The following is a 10,897-nucleotide window of genomic DNA, read 5'->3' on the forward strand; positions in this document are numbered from 1 at the left end:
GAGAGAGAGAGAGCTTGCTCAAAAAAATGAGCAACTTTAATGAAGTTGCATAATGAAAAATGTTTGGAGGCCACTCAATCTATGAACTCAATTGTTTCTCATACACTGCCTTGAATTAATGACTAACTCTGTGTGTGTGCGTTGGTGCAGAAGATGTGCACATTGCATTATAAACCTAATGAAGTACAGACATGTATTATTCTTCTTTAGAGTTCCTACAGCATCTGCCACCTCCTAGAGCAGCAATTTTTAATGCCATCAAAATAAGGCGCCTTTTATAAGTAATGTTTTATAATGTCTTTTTGCACCCAGGATGTAACTCAGTGGCACCATGCCTGCCGAGCAAGTGCAAGGACCTGAGTTCGATCCCCAGTACCAGAAAAAAAAAAAAAATATATATATATATATAAAACATCTTTTTAATTATTATAAAGTGAAATTCGCAAATATGATTTTAATTAAGAAGACTCTATTAGAATACCCTCACTGCAAATATAAATAGATTCATAGAGTAAATAAAAATGTATCCCTTGCTGCTATGGTCAGTGAGGAGGATGAGAAGTGAGTGGAAGGTTTGCAAGGGCCAAGCCTGGAAGAGGTGTGAGCCACTTCTGCAGGAACCATTGGCTAGAAATCAGTCACATGACCACAACTACCGGCAACTCTAGCTGAAAAATAGAGTCTAGTTGTGTCCCGGGAGAGAGAAGATTTTGGTGGGCATGTGGCAGTTTCTGCCACAAATATAATATCCTGTTATAAAAGAGCAATTTTAAAATTTTATAACAAAATACGATATTATATAAATCCTTGGGATGGTCACACTACAAGACATAATAATGCAGGGAGTACTCCCGTATGAAAACTCATGTGACTGTGACGGCCTTCACTGTGGTTCCAGGGTCTATTAGTGGATGGAATAGCACGTCCTTCCCCATTCTGCCACTGCTATCCCACTGTAGTATTGCCACTAGTGTTGAGAGTTCAGGAGATGTTGAACAAGCCTTGGTTAAAATCTGAACAGTGTACAGTTCTTCCCTACTTCATACATTCTTAGAAAATCCAGCTCATATTACAGTTCTCCAAAAGCAAAAAAAAAAAAAAATCCTTGGCATTTATATGTGAGCAGATACACTACTTCTCCTCCGAAGCCCACTTCGCTTGTTTCATACATATTAACACCCACCTTGCAAGATTTTTGTGAGAATTAAGTGAGAGTGTACACATAAGATCATGTAGCATAGCACAAGGCTGATACTCCAAATATATTCGTGTTCCCTGCTTCACAGCAATATGCCGGGATTAGTAAATTAGCGAACTTACCCATTCTCTCGTGCACTCGCATCTGAGCTAGGCAAGCACTTGCTAAGCAAAGTCAGTAGTTCTCAGCAGAAACCCTACTCCTCCCCAAGGGGTGCTTTGAGAATTTGTGGAGACGTGTTCGGTTGTCCTGATGGTTTGTGTGTAGGGACCAGGGTTCTACCAGTGTGCGGCAAAGGGTTCCGGGATGTCACTAAGCTGTCCATGCTAGGTTCCAACTTGTGACCCTCCTGCCTGCCAGAAGCGCTTTTTGAACAATTGCTTTAAAGCATCACAGTTTACAACATGCCATAGCACATGCTTAATCTCAGTATGGGAAAGTACTAGAAAATCTTGGCAGGGTGATTTGAGGACCCAGAGACAGTACTTTAGTTGCCTGGACACACCGGCTCTATCTCTGCCGCCTGTTGCCTCTCGTTCCTGTTGAGGATACTTCCCCTTACTCTGCCTGCCCACCCCACTTCGCTTTAGTTCTTCGTGGCACGTTTTGCTCCCTCCTGATCTGCAGTCTGGCAGCTGGACCAGGAGATGTGACCTGAATCAGCTTACCGCCTACCTCCCCTAGCCACATGGGCTCTGTTGGTTCAAACAAAAACCAAACACTTTCAGACCCTTCCTCAGCTACCATCACCCATCCAGGCATTCAGAAGACTTTTGTTGAAAAGAAGGGAGCCCAGAAGTCAACCTGACCTTCTTGGTTGCCCATTAAGAGCTCCAACTGCCAGGCTTGGTGGCACACGCCTATAACCCCAGCACTCAGGAGGCTGAGGCAGGAGGATCACTGTGAGTTTGAGACCAGCCTGAGCTACATAGTGAGTTCCAGGTCATTCTCCACTACATAGTGAGACCCTGTCTCAGGAAAACAAACAACAAAAACAAAGCAAAATATAAAAAAAGAGCTCCAACAAAATGGAGTAGACACAGAGCCTAATCTACTCTGGGACCAGTTGGAAGACGCATCTCAGGTCCAGATAGAGCAGAAGCAGGGGAGCAACTTCTGGAAAGCACTTGTTTGGCCGCATACCACTGCCCAAGCTTGGGAATGATGCTCAGCAAAAAGCACAGCATCCCCCTGGAGGCTCATGATAAAACTCTAAAAGTTACAAAATAATAATAGCTGAACTGGGTTTTCAAAAGCCATCCTGTTGCAGTGGCTTCTGTAGGTTTCTGTTGTATCACAGAAGAAAGGAAATCCCATCAGAAACTGATACAGGTTCCCAGCATCCCCCACTCTTCATGTCTGATTCAAAGTAGGTGGCATAAAGGCTGCCAAGGGACACCTTGTATCCTTACAGGGCAGGGTAAGGGGTGAGGGGTGCTGTGGCTGTAGCGGCAGTGGCGCTCCTCAGAGCTGCAGTCTTCCTTCCCTCCTCTCGGACCACTGACTTTTCTTGCTAATTCTCCCTAGAATACTTCTGGGAGAAACTGATAAATGTTGGCAAGCGGGTGCAGACTCCCTTTGGAGATAAAGTGAGCCTGTCCCCCAACTGAGGTGCCCATTCCCAGAGTCTTACCTGAGGGATTTGAAGCCCTCCATAAAGAAATTTGCAACAACAGCAAGTGGATCTTAGCCCACACTTCAAGGGATCTCCTATCTCTCTCCTGCTCTAGCCGCAGGCACTTAGAGCCTTCCTATGCTAGGGTACCCCAAGTGGGATCGGACTCCGGTGGAGATGTGCCAGGCCTTGAAAAGGAGGCCCTGGGGAGGATCACTAGCTAGAGGTGAGAAAGTTATGCTTCATAAGCTGGATTCCTTACTTCATATTAACTCTCCAGGTTTGCCCTCTCTTGCACTGTCCTTGAGCCTTAAACAAAGCCCATTCATTCATTCATTCAGCAATTACTGAGCATCTGTCCTGTGGCATCGCTGAGCTGTGACCTTGACTGTGACAGTGGATGACACAGATACAGTCTGAGGAAGGCAGACTGATAGCATCCATTGGTGCTCTTGGTGGGAAGGGCTCTGAGTGAGCATGCACTGGTATAAATGTGGGGAGAGCAAGGCAGGGGGGCCTTGTGCTCTGGTGAGGGGATATTGACCATGGATTTGCCATCCGATTCGGGGAGAAGAATTCTAGGCCGAAGATGAGAACAACTCTTAGGAATCAGCCATGAGATCCAGTCACCTTGTCCTCTCAGGACTCTTTTCCATTGTTAGCCTTGACAGAGGTTTGATTGTTCAAGAGGGGTCATAAAAGCTAAATCCTTGGCAAAGAGTAACTTATGATAGGCCATTGTGTCTTTGTCTTCCCTTCCACAAGAAGTACTTAGAAGACCCCATTCTTGAGCCTTCTTATCCCTCAACCATGCAACCAACATTTTCCCTCAACTCCTGAGCCATCTTCATATCACCCCTCGAAGCCACTCTTCCTATTGCCGACATCACCGCCACTGTTCCTGATGTGCAGAGCAAGAGAAAGATGTGAGTCCAGAAGGCATCCTGGTGGAGAGGGGAGTAGACAGTTCTCCAAGGCAGACAGCTGGGATTGGAAAGGAATTTCCAACAAGTGGTTATGAACAGAGACGTGATAGCCAGGGCCTGGGAGCAGATGAGTCAGGTAGATGTCACATGAAGAGTAGATGGCTGGGATGAGCAGTGACAAGAAGGGGCTTAGAGAGGACTGGGGAGCAGGTCTGCAGGGGAGCTCTGAAGGCAGGTGAGGTTCAGCTGTCTGGTGGGGGCTGGGTGGTGAAGCCCTGGATCAATAAAACCTGAGGGCCTGGTTGTCACTTGCCTGTTCTTGGAATGGCTTCCTTCGGGTTTTGGATCTAACTAAATATTAGCACTCATTTACTAAACAAATACTGCTCTGTCCCTCATTGAGCAGGGACTGTGCATTATGTCTGTTTACTCTCTTCCTAAAGGTGCTGTTACTACGTTCATAGCCGCTCAAGACTTGGCTGTCATGGTCTGAACTAAATAGTGCCCAAGAGCCTGGCAGAATCTTCTGGGTGCATAGACTCAGAGTCCAAGGGTGCTGGGGGCCAAAGAAGGCCTTAGGGCTCCTGTCCCCATCAAGTCCAAGGAGGAACTTAGTAAAGTATGGAAAAGAGAGGATGTGTAATATTGAGGTAAGCAAGAATAAAAAGAAGTCCCAGAACGCAGATCAAATTACAAATATGCTTGTGTGTATGAGAGAGAGAGAGAGAGAGAGAGAGAGAGAGGGACCGGAGTGTGGGAATTCTGGACTATCTTGCCCATCCCTGACTGTCTTCACCCCAGAACTGTGCGTGGGGGTGAAGAGGCCATTGTGGGAACTGCTTCATAGAGTAGTTCTCCCTTGGCTCAGTCCTGTTTCCTTTGTTCCCTAGAGCACTTGCCCATCAGCTTTCTGCACAAGACTCTCTGCCTTCAAATCCAAGTCCCCAGGACCTGACCTACGACAGCAATGGGGTTGTGCCACTGAGTTGGGCAGCATGAGGACAGACTGGCAACACTTCCCAAATCCAGGCCTTAGTCATGCCGGGGAGCCTACTTGAAAAGATGTGGACAGAGCTGTGGGGTGTTTCCCCTATGGGGTCCAGGTAGGAGCACCTATGCAGATGCTTGTGGACAGCCACATCCCTCCAGCTTTGCTTGTGGTAGAGTCCTTCTCCCTCATCATCCCCATCACCATGACCTCAGGGTTACCGTACACTGAGAGCTCACTCTGTTCAGGAAACTTCAAGACATGTCAGCTACCCTCATATGAGTCATGATTGCAGGGAAGTTAAGAGTAATAGGAGTGAGACTCCTTAATGTTCAATACCAGCTTCTCCATCGGATAGCAATATGCCTCCTGTTATGTCAACTTTCTCAACCTGTGGCTTCCTCGTCTGTAAAATAGGGGCGGTATCTGTCTGACCAACAATGCTCTGTGGAAAACTCTAACACAGTGCTCAGTACAGAACAGGCATTCCATAAATGTCAGCAGTTTTAGTCTCTTTGAATTCTTATATATACCTGCAGTAGGGTTGTAGCTGAGGAGGCTGAGATTCGAAGCAGACAGATACTAGAGGTAAGATTTCCACCAAGTTCCTTCTCAGCACAAAGCATCAGCTCTTTGCCATTGTTCTTTCTTGTTTCTGCATGGGAAGGATCAGCCAGAGTGAGGGAAAGGAAGGAAGCCGAAAATAGCCACAGAGGCAGGGCTTTTCTGGGAAGGAGGTGCTGGAGACAGGTTTCATGTGGGGACCTCAAGCTTTGGGGCTTCCTAGTTACGGTAGTAGTGTCAGAGTCTTTCTTCTCCAAAGAGCTAAGTAGACAGGCCTATCATCCCAGCTACTCAGGAGGCTGGGCAGAAGGATCGCAAATTCAAGGTCAGCCTGGGCGAATGAGTGAGATACTATCTCAAAATAAAATTTGAAAAGAGGGCTGGGGATGTAGCTTAGTGTGAAGGCCCTAGGTACACACACACACACACACACACACACACACACACACACACACACAAAACCTAAGCTGAGCAGTAGCCCCTCAGGAAAATTACAGTTCTGTGATCGCTGATCCAAAAAACTCTGAAATTCAGACAGCTCCAAAAATCAAAAACTTTTTCATAATTTGTTTAGTGAGCAAACCAGACAGGACCTACACTCATGCAGTGTGGTCTTGTGGCTGCCCTTGGGGGGATTCAATCTATTTGGGGTAGAAATGTTCATAGATGATTTATGGGCACTCACGCAGACCTCACGGAGGGTGTTGGCTTCTGTGTTACCCTTCTAAAATATCTCAAAAACTGGGTTACACAACCCTCCCAGCCTTCTATATTTTAGATGACAGCTTGGGACACTTTATAGATTTTCCTCAGACTAAGGGACTCTGCCATAGCAAAGAACACAAGACTACCTCGTTTTATTCATAGAGTGACCTTCATTTAAACAACCTCTCTTTGGGGGCTTTTCAGAAAAGGGTGGCTTGTTCCCTCGTGGGGAAGAACAAGACCCAGGCTGTAGGAAGCACCCAGCTCTGGCTGAAGGCAGGCCCAGGGGTTCTTAGTGGCCACTGCCATCTACTTCCTAAACTATGGATTTTGATTCTGTGTTGTAGAGCTTTTCCTGCTTTGTGTCCGAATCCCAGAACACCAGTCCTGGTGATTGTGACATATAGGGTTGTGGGTTGGGGTGGGAGGAGGAGATTGGGACTGAAGATACAGGAAGAGAAGCAAAACAGGAATTGTGCCCTTCTCCAGCCTTCTGTTGCTTTCCTAGAACTCCAGGGGAAGTAATCATTTGCTCACAGTATTTCCCACGTAATACAAGTGCATACATTTTACATATTTTGACATAAATTCCATATCATCCTGTCTTCCTTTTTCACTATCTGTTTAAAAGAAATAAGTGCTCAATGGAAGATACAGGCTTGGTTTTATTTTAAATGACAGATTCAGAGTTGCAAAGGAAGAAGAGTACCTTCAAATAAATGACTCCTATCTCAATGTTTCTGCTGGGTGTATCTTCTACCACTGAAGCCGCACTTGGCCACTTAGACATCCTGCCATTTGTTTAGCTGAGCTTCAGCAAATATCAAGCCCAAGTCGTATTTCTGGACTGCCATGGACAATGAGACGCTCCTGGTGGGCTTTCTGTCCCACTGACAATGTCCCATGCGCCTTCTGTCCACCCTGGGTCAAACGACTTACAGGGAAGCACTGGTTAAATGAGGCATCTGCTGGCTGTCTTCTCTTCTGGATGAAATCAGAGATCCATCAGTGCAGAAAATTTTTGCCACAACCCCAGCTCTGAAGCTCACTATAAGGGCGGACACAGCAAAGACTTGGAGCACTGAAAGTGAAAACAAAGTAAGTGCTTCTATATTTGGTCACTTCCAAGTTATCCTCACATCCAGTCTCTCGGGGGCTGTGTTTTCTCTTTCACTTTTTCCTCCTCAATTGTTTATCTTTGGCCATCTGCACCGATTGGTGATCTCTCTCCCAATACCCTGGTGGGAAGCAGGGATGAAGGAAACAAAATCAGTGTCTTTTGAATTTAATTCAGATTTACAAACAAACTGAGCACCTGTTCTGTTTGGCACCAGGGATGCAGAATTTGGCAGTGACAGTCAAGTGAAAGGGGAAGTCCAGTTGACTCTCAGAAATAAGGAGTTAACACCACAAGATGTTATGAGAAAGAGCTTACGGGAAAGCACTCAACTTTGCCTTGTTGAGAAGTAGACCGTGGAAGGCTTCCTGGGAGAAGTAACGGCCATGCTGAGTCCTGGGTTGAATAGGAGTTATTCAGTCAAAAGGGTGGCAAGAGAATGGAGACATTGTGTGCAGGGAACAGCTAGTGCAAAAGTGCTGAAGCAAGAGCACAGCAGGAGGCCGCTATTGCATCTAATTCATTTTCAAATACTTCAAATAAATACTTTAGCATGGAGCAAGGGATGTGTGTCAGCTTTACCCAGTATCTTGCGAATTGTTTGTTAATATGCAAAGTAGCCAAGAAGACACAGTTCTAGAGTGTTCAATTCACGTAGAGATTCTAATTGGACATCCATGATCCAGAGGCGGTTTCTGTGATTCTTCTCTCCCTCTTGCCGTCCTAGAGGGTTTGTTTATTTGTATAATAAGTCCAGACATGATTTTTTAATTGGTGGTGCAGGTGGCGCTCAAGCTAGAATGTGATCTGGACCCTCTCTGCTTGTACGAATAGTGTGAGAAGTTCGCCCACTTGCTCCCTTCCTCATGGTACACAGAGCCTACGACTTATGTGCTACACTTCACAGCTGATTCTCTTCCCTGATTCCAACTGGTAGCTCTACTGAATTTTGCCACTAGAATATTTTCTCCTCATGCAAGGCATGTGTCATACAGAGAGCAAAGATTTCCTCGGGCTTAGAAAAAGCCCTTGTACATTGTTACTGTGCCTGATTATTGGTAACTGGATGCAGGGCAGGATTCTGTGTAGGTTTTCAGTGAAGCTTACTCATAGTCATATACTTCAGCTGGACAACTGTGGTAGCGGGACACATGCTCCTCATCTCCCTCGACTATGGTAGGTACAGATAACTTGCAAAAAGAACATAACAATTAGAGGCAGCCAAATTGGCTGCAGCCAGTTTCCCGCAGCGTGGCTTCTGGGCTTGTTTTTAACAGTGCTAGCCGTTCTTTCCCTCCTCTCCGGGGAGGAAGTTATCCAAGGAGGCTCAGTTCAACTGAGCAGCAGGGAGGAGCAGAATCCTATGGAAAGGTGCCCAAGTTCTACCAGGAAGATAATAGGGCTGACACATCTTCAGGGTGGTTCAAGGGCAAAAATAAGATGTGGTGACTGAGAGAAGAAAACACAGGGTGTGAGGCACAAGTTAGAATGAGTGGGTCAGGCTGAAGCTGTGAGCAGCAGGTGACTGCACAGCACACCTGCGTCACAGTGCCAGAACATATTGTGTTGGCTGAAAGGAGCCACCCCCAGTCGGACCGCTCAGCACCCCACAGTCGAGCTTATTATCCGTTGCTCCTCTTCTCCCCTCCCTGGAGTCTGCTCTGCCTCCTTGGTTTCTTGTTCAGCAAATGGCATGACCATCAGCTCCCCAGTTTTAGTCAATCTCCAAGTCTAAGAATGTGTATCAGTGAAACATCTCTTGACTCCATCCCCACTGGCCCGTGACCACCTGCCCTGTTCTAGCCCTCATCACCTCCCCCCAGACCACTGGCATAGTCCACACTGCAAGGGCTCCCTGCTGGTCTCTCCAGCTCAAACTTGTCTCCTGTACTCCCTTCACTATGCCATACCACACCTGCATTCCTATGGACTCCCTGTTGTCCCTGCTGAACCAAAATCTAGAGCATACTGTGATAGAACTGTTTTAATCTCAGGCGATGGAACCCTAGCTAGCTCAGGTAAAAGAGGGAAATCATTGGTTTATATAACTGAATTGTAGGAGATGCAAGGGTTACACCTGGAGGACTGGGATCAGCTACTCGAATGCCATTGTGATTCTGTCTTTCTCTCTGTGTTGTCAGAGAATGATGCACAATTGATATTGATGACAATGGACATCCTCCGAGAAACCATCAGAGTTTTGGCCATGAAAGCACAGATCCATAATCTCCCTGCCAGTAATCCTTGGCAGTATGGGGCAGGTGCCAAGCCCTTTAGCTCTGTAGTTAGAGATATGGGAGTTCAAACTCCAGGTCTCCCAATTCTTAGTTGTGTGACCTTGGAAGTGTGCATAATCCCCTGTGAGCCTCTGTGTCCCGATCTGTAAAATGGAAATGAAAGTATATCAATACTCATGTGAAAATGTAAGGAGAGGCACTGAGAGCTCTTAAAACATGGCCCGGCTCCAGTGCACGCACCTCAGCAATTCCTGCTCCCGGGAGCCCTGGCGTGAGTGGGCCGAGCCCTCATGAGACAGCAGGCCCTGTGGTTACTGCCTGCTGCCAAGAGAATGAGATCAGGGTTAATTCGAGGAACAGACTGACCTGATTCCCAGCCCCCCAGTGAAGTGACCCATCTGACACCTTGCAGAAGGCAGTACCAGGGACAAAACTCTTGGCACATACTCTTCTCCATAACACGAAGCTGAGAGGTCCCTCAAAGCACCTTTGTCTCCAGGCCAGAGGAGGACACAGTCTGGGAGGTAGCACTTCTGCAGCTCGGTGGTTAGAACGCAGCCAGGCTTGCGGGTCACAGCCTGGAATCATCTCTTTATTAAATAATAATTAAGAGGCTCCTGTAAAGGGAGTCTGGGTGTAATTATCTGACTCATTAAGCTGCCCAGTCGAAACTGGGAGGCTGCTTTTCTCCTGTGGTCCCACTCGTAGGCAATTTCCACATCTCTAGAAGCAGCAAGTGGGGCCTCAGTTTTGTAGGGGATGCAGATTCAAGGTCACCCATCACTCAAGAATGGCAAGGGCCAAGAGTCTGACTCCAGGGGGTGAGTCCTCCCCTTTCCTGTGCTGCAAAATGAAAATTGGTGTTGGAACAAAGAACGCGAGGAAGGACCAAGGGACCAGCCAGGCAAGGAATCAGCTCATTAGGTACCCTCTACGGAGGTGTTGAAATTAAGCAAGTTAAAAGCATATTAGTTTAAATGAGACTTTTCATACTTGAGGGGAGGTGTTTAGGTAGGAAGCAAATGCAATCATTTTATGACGGGGCATAATTTGATAATTAATGAGGAAGTTGTCAGTCTAATCCGGAGGGAGCCCCAGGAAATGAAGAAATCTGTCTTTGTTAAGGAAAACTCGGGAGGAAAAAGTTATTGGAATGCAGGCAATTCACCAGCAAGGTCCTAGTAGCAAGTCTTTATTAGATGTGTGTGTTGGGAGAAAGTCTTTCTGCCACACCTGTGTTTTGTCCTGATTTTCCAGGCCCGCCACCTCCCCTCTGGAAATTCAGAGAATAGAGACCATTGTAGGACAGTGATGCAAACACAGGATTCTTCTGCTGCTGGGAGGCCTGACTGTGCCTCTACTGGGCTCCCCAGGAAAGCAAGGAAAGATGCTAGCGGGAGTGCCTGTTAGATTCTCAATGCCCAGGCTCCTGCCTACTACCCTGGGGCCCGGCAGGGCAACACAACACAATCTTTGGGATAAGCAGGGGCTCTGGAGGAGCCAGAGCACCTTGGTGCAGCCCTGCCCGCAGCCACACGGTGTGGCCT

At 47.0% G+C, this 10,897-nt stretch overlaps 1 long non-coding RNA gene across 1 annotated transcript; it reads right to left on the reverse strand.

The window, feature by feature from the left end:
- Positions 1-8,521: 8,521 nt before the first annotated feature.
- LOC117284435 lies at positions 8,522-9,910 on the reverse strand. Its single transcript, XR_004515516.1, has 3 exons — positions 9,838-9,910; positions 9,591-9,671; positions 8,522-9,493 (listed from the first exon to the last, which is right to left on the reverse strand). It is a non-coding gene; the product is annotated as an uncharacterized LOC117284435 (long non-coding RNA).
- Between the last annotated feature and the right edge of the window lie 987 nt (positions 9,911-10,897).

The sequence above is a fragment of the Fukomys damarensis genome, unplaced genomic scaffold, assembly GCF_012274545.1.
Source record: "Fukomys damarensis isolate Sample0158 unplaced genomic scaffold, DMR_v1.0_HiC HiC_scaffold_5, whole genome shotgun sequence".
Lineage (NCBI taxonomy): Eukaryota > Metazoa > Chordata > Mammalia > Rodentia > Bathyergidae > Fukomys > Fukomys damarensis.